The sequence below is a fragment of the Cucumis melo genome, unplaced genomic scaffold (assembly GCF_025177605.1).
Source record: "Cucumis melo cultivar AY unplaced genomic scaffold, USDA_Cmelo_AY_1.0 utg000855l, whole genome shotgun sequence".
NCBI classification, from domain to species: domain Eukaryota; kingdom Viridiplantae; phylum Streptophyta; class Magnoliopsida; order Cucurbitales; family Cucurbitaceae; genus Cucumis; species Cucumis melo.
In genome coordinates, this window is record NW_026124254.1 from 718 (window position 1) to 7,500 (window position 6,783).

Genomic DNA, 6,783 nt, shown 5'->3' on the forward strand with positions numbered 1-6,783 from the left:
TCAGTATGCTAATGCCTCATCCTCAAATCAATCCCTTCCCATAGGTTATTGTCCCAACGAATAAGTAATTGTAGGAGTGAAAGCTTCGTATAATTCGAAAAAGCAAGAGCAGCAAGTCCAAGTAAATAAAATACGAAAAAAAATACGTAATTTTTTTTAGGATTAAACAAAAGGATTCGCAAATAAAAGTGCTAATGCTACAACTAGTCCATAAATTGTTAAAGCTTCCATAAAAGCCAGACTAAGCAATAAAGTACCTCGGATTTTTCCCTCCGCCTCGGGTTGTCTCGCGATCCCTTCTACAGCTTGGCCCGCAGCAGTACCTTGACCAATCCCAGGTCCAATAGAAGCAAGCCCGACGGCCAACCCAGCAGCAATAACGGAAGCGGCAGAAATCAGTGGATTCATGATAAGTTCCTCACACCAAAAGAAAGAAATGGTTAATGATACAATCAACCAATGAATTATAACTTATTATTCCATCACTAAGATTTATCCAACTAAAAATTACGAATTGAAGTAATAATATTATTGAATCGTCCAAACTACTTCAATCTCTCTTTTTTAGTTCCTATCCATCCACGTAGTTTTTGTGAATCCATACGACTTTTGTTCTTCCATTTCTTTTAAAGCATTCTTTGAATTCTTCATTGTTTTTCTTGATTTAATCTCTCTATTCATTCAATATTGAATTCAAAATTACATTACAGCCGAAACAGAAGGACTTCCATTGTAAGCCCTATCTAAATTCACAGTAGTAGGGCGGATTAGATATATCTTTAGTTCCTATATAACTAGTTAATATCTAATATAACATATACATGTGTTTCTTACCTAACGTAAACCAATTATTCATATCTTGGATTCCATCGAATTTGAGAATCATTCTTCGAAATATCCACAAGGGTTGTCTTATAGCAATTCGATTCAATACATCTAGTTGACTCCACTCTCCTCTACTCTACCCTACCCAATCCTTTTTTCTCGTTTTTTGGAAACCCTTTCTTTTTAGAATTATCCCACATGGAGACAATCAATCTAAATGAACGAATTCATTAGTCCAAATCCTTGCATAGAAATATCAATATTTTATTAATCTAAGTTCATGTAATTTTTTTTTGTTCAATCGTTGAGAGGAAAAAGATCTTTTAGATCTCTTTCCTTTTTTTTTAATTCCCGAATATCGTAATCTTTCTAGTCTTACTCCCTAGATAGTATATACCTTCCTTATTTTTTGATTATTTGTATATTTATGTTCCCTAAGTAGATTATCTTGAGCCATGTATACATTGCCTTGGTCTAAGCTAAAAAAAAGAGTATTTAGAAAACTAATCAATGATGACCCTCCATGGATTCGCCTATATAAGCTGCAGCTAAAGTTGCAAAAATAAGAGCTTGAATACCACTTGTAAATAATCCAAGGAACATAACAGGTATAGGAACTACTAAAGGTACTAAAGAAACAAGAACAACAACTACTAATTCATCAGCTAATATATTTCCGAAAAGTCGAAAACTAAGTGATAAGGGTTTTGTGAAATCTTCTAAGATGTTAATGGGTAAAAGGATTGGAGTTGGTTGAATGTATTTACCGAAATAACTTAATCCTTTTTTGCTAAGACCCGCATAAAAATATGCTACTGATGTGAGTAAAGCTAAAGCAACAGTAGTATTTATATCATTTGTGGGTGCGGCTAACTCTCCGTGAGGTAACTGTATGATTTTCCAAGGTAAAAGAGCTCCTGACCAATTCGAAACAAAAATAAATAGAAACATAGTTCCAATAAAGGGAACCCATGGACCATATTCTTCGCCAATCTGAGTTTTGCTCACGTCTCGAATGAATTCAAGGACATATTCGAAGAAATTCTGACCGTCAGTAGGAATGGTTTGTGGATTACGAACAGCTATAATGGCTGAACCTAATAAGATAGCAATTACAACCCAAGAAGTAATAAGTACTTGGGCATGGACTTGGAAACCTCCTATTTGCCAATACAAGTGTTGGCCGACTTCCACACCAGATATATCGTATAACCCTTTTTGTGTGTTGATAGAACATAATAGAATATTCATATTGCCCTCTGAAAGAAATAGAACTGTAAAACAAATTATTTTGATTCGACTGTCTTTTTTTTTTACTTGCCTTGAGTTGTCTATTTTTGATACCAATTTATTACATTACAATATCCCTAGTTTTTTTTTATCTCTTTTGTGCGATTCGGGAATAGTAACCAATTCCCGAAATCTATGGAGTTCCCCCCAAAATTGATTTTTAATCAAGAATTTCGTATAGAGCTAGAACGACCCTCCGAAATTGCAAATACTAATTTGTTAAGAATTAATCGGATTGAAGCTATAGCATCATCATTCGCTGGAATCGAAATATCTGCGAGATCGGGGTCACAATTTGTATCAATTAAACAAATAGTTGGAATTCCCAACGTGATACATTCTTGAAGAGCCCGATATTCTTCTTGTTGATCAACGATTATTACAATATCGGGTAACCCCGTCATATATTTAATCCCGCCCAGATATGTTTGCAAGTGAGATAATTGTCTCTTCAACATAGCGGCATCCCTTTTCGGAAGACGGTTGAGTCCCCCCGTCTTTTGTTCCGGTTCTCAAGTCCCTGAACTTATGAAGTCTCGTTTCTGTAGTAGACCAATTTGTTAACATCCCCCCGAGCCATTTTTTATTAACATAATGACACCGAGTCCTTGTTGCAGCCCGGGCTACTGAATCCGCTGCTTTATTTTTTGGTACCAACAATTAAGAATTGTTTGCCCCTAGTTGCTGCCATCAAAAACTAAATCACAAGCTTCTGATAAAAAACGAGCAGTTTGAGTAAGATTTATAATATGAATACCTTTACGTTTTGCAGAGATATAAGGTGCCATTCTAGGATTCCATTTCCTAGTACCATGACCAAAATGAACTCCTGCCTCCATCATCTCTCCCAAATGGATGTTCCAATATCTTCTTGTCATTTCTCCCCCCACTTCCTCGCTTTTTTTTCTTAAAAAAAGAGACGAGCTGAAATAGAAATAAATAATTGTTCCCATTGAACCTTATCCTCTACCTCGACCGGGGATTGACCTGTTGATACACAATCCAAGCCCATTAATTTTTTTCTATTCGTTATTATCTTATTACCAAATTAACGCGGCTAGTTAACAGGATGACTCCACTTTTATGAATCATTAAATCCTAGAAATGCTTGTTCTGATGTATCATGTAAATTCGTTGAAATGAAAAAATCAAATAATTCTTTGTGGTGGAACAAAATATCTCTCATTTCCCCCTCGAAAATTTTTTTTGGGGGGGGGTTCTAAAGGAATATTGTTATGTTGCCTCGAACGGTGCGCTAATTCTCTGAATCCGGTACCAACTGGTATCATTCCTCCTAGAACAACGTTCTCTTTCAAACCTCTCAACCAATCGATACGACCTCGGAGGGCGGCTTTTGCTAAAACTCGAGCAGTTTCTTGAAAACTTGCTTCCGATATGAAACTTTGAGTATTTAGAGATGCTTTCGTTATTCCCAATAATACGGCTCGGTAACAGATCGCTTCTTCCAAAGCACGCCCTGTTCGTTCCGCTCGTAACAACCCAATGAGTTCTCCAGGTGAAAAAACATTAGACATTCCATCTTCTGAAACCAAGACTTTTGATGTTATTTGACGTACAATAATTTCGATATGTCTATTATGGATCTCCACCCCCTGGGATCGATAAACCTTTTGGATCTTATTAACCAAAGAGATACGACTTTGCACTATCGTTAGTTCAGAACCAATCAAAAATCCCCAAGGAATTCCAAGAATTCTTGTTATACGCTCGTTCCAACCCTCAATTCTCTTTTCTAGGCTCATCGATATTGAATCAATCGAACGCACTTCTAATACTTGTTCGACTTTTGGAAGACCCTGCGTTATATCACCAGATCGTGATTTTTCATATATAAATGTAACTAAAGTATCTCCTTCGTAAAGCATTTCGCCATAATGGCGATGAACAGTTGCTCCTGAAGTGGCCAAATAAGGCTTAGCTAATCTTATTACTACAGAATCAACTTCAACAATTATAATTTGACCCGATTTTAGGTGTGGTCTATTTTTGGCTATACATACATTTTCAAAAAAAAAATGTCCAAGACTAATTCTTGTTCTTGTAGGTGTTTCTTCACAATAATTATTGTGATAATTATGATGCAGAAAATGCCAATTCAAATTAAATGTATTGAAAACGATGTTACTGCATGGATCGGAATTGAAAATCCCCCCGTTTTCATCCATTAAATAATATTTAAGTACTTGAAAAGTCTGTTTTAAATTGTCAAGTTGCAAATATTTAGTTAGGGAGATCGGATTATGAGTTATTAAGTCATAAAATGAATAAAAATTCACAATTTGAGGGGCCGCCCCTAAAGGTCCTAACGAACGAATTCCTAATTGAAATTAGAGGATCCTTTTTACTTGATTCTTTTATGACATTATAATCTTTTACATCGTTGAATAGATCCATTTGCAAACAATTCGATGCTGACAAAATTATCAAAGATTGGCGTTCCTTATTTCTATTGCAACGTACGAATAGTTCCTTGATTTTGACTCGGAGATTGTGGAACCCTTGTCTTGGAATAAATAGAAAAAAAATGGATTGATATTCGTGCGATCTGACTCATTATTAAAGATCAATCCTGAACCTGACGGATCTTTCCTTTTTCTCATATACGCAGTATCGGATTTCCCTAAGTCTATTCGTAGGAAATTTCGAACCAGACCATTTGTACTTACTTCAACAAAGGAAGCGCGCGCGTCTTCGATAGAAGAGCTTTTTTTGTCTCGGTCCCAATTCAACAATAAACAAGTCCGAACTAATTGAATGCTTGTGCCAGAAATTCCCCGAATTGGTTTTCCATTTCCATAAAGTATATAATTGACAACTCTAAGCTCCAGATTATCCCTTTCTTGCAATAGATCCTGTGGGAAAAGTTTTACTAAATTGATACCGTCGGCTAGTTCATATATGATTACAGGTCGAACAAAAACAAAATACTTTTTCTTGGTAGGTGTGATCCACTGGACATAAATCCAATTTTTCGATTTTTTTGATTTCTTAGAATTTTTTTTTACTCTTTCTGGTGGTATCAAGATGCCATTGTGTCGGGATATCTTATCCATCTCTCCAGGAAAATGTATATCTCCAGAAAATATTTTGAGTTCAATCCTTTTTTTTTTTTTCTCCACTCGGACCAATCCACCTACTCGGCTTCTTATACTTAAAGTTAGTCGTGTAGCTACTCCAATGATACTATTGTTCCGTACCATTATGGAAGAAGATTCTGGTAAAATATGCACTTCCTCGGGAATGAAAAAAAATCGATCCACTTTCATTTGCATTTGGTATTTTGGCTTAAAGTCTTTGACTCCTCGATACTCAATCAAATCCTCTTTTTTGAGGATTGAATGCACCCCTATAGTCCCCATATTTAGTAATTCCTGAACTATTTCTTCTGTATTGAGGATCATCGAAAAAAGCAAGAATACTATTTCTACGAAAAAGACCATTTATGGGTATTTCAATCGAAATACCGGAAGGGGGTCGTAGTTCTTTTTCTCGTTCTTGAAGTGATTCAAATTGAATGATGAATCCATTTCTTCGCCTCTTTGCCAATAAATCAGAATTACCGTGGAAAATAGCAGGATATGTGAGATTAGATTGACCCGTACATAGGATTGGATTAAGTTCTGAATAATCAGGAATTCCGCTTTCGTTTTTACCAGAGAGATCCGGACCATAAAATTTTTGTCCCACTTTATCATTATTTACTGAAAGGCTAGAAATATATCTTCTTTCGACACAAAGAGAATGAACGTTAATTTGATCTTGATCCTTGTAGAGTGAAAAAGGGACTACACTGCATCCGCACGAACCTCCTGATAATATCCATAAATGACTTGTTTTTGGTAAGAGATGGACATTACTATATGTAAATTCGGGTGCATGGTACACGTCGGTACTCCAATGCATTTCTCCCTCTGAGTCAGAATAAATATGTTTTCGAACTCTCTCTTTTAAATTAAGAGTGTATGTTCCCGCGCGAATCTCAGCAATCACTTGTTCTGATTCTACATATTGATCATTTTGAACTAAAAGTAAACTTTTTGGTGGAATAGTGACGTTATGTATAATATCCTCACTCTCAATAGTTACATACAAGTCTATATAACATAAAAAAGCAGGATGCCCATGGCGTGTACGTGTGGGATGAACCAAATTCTCATTGAATTTGATTTTGCCATTAGAAGAAGCTCGTATATGTTCTGCAGTCCCCCCCTGTGAATACTCCGCCGGTATGAAAAGTTCTTAATGTTAGTTGAGTACCCGGTTCTCCAATAGATTGACCCGCAATAATACCTACGGCTTCTCCCAATTCTACCAGGTCCCCGTGAGTAGGACTTCGTCCATAACATAATCGGCAGATCCAAGATGTACTCCTACAAGTAAAGGGAGTCCGAATAGATATTGGTTGGGTTTGAAAGGTTATGAATCGATTAATAAGTCCAATACCAATATCTTGATTTCGAACACCAATGCATCGCGGGCCCATATATATATCGTCCGCTAATACACGACCAATTAATGTTTGGATAAAAATTCTTTCCGGAATCATCCTATTTCCAGGACTCACTAAAATCCCTCGGATGGTTCCACAATCGGTTCTACGTACAACAATGTGTTGAACTACTTCAACAAGTCTACGTGTAAGATATC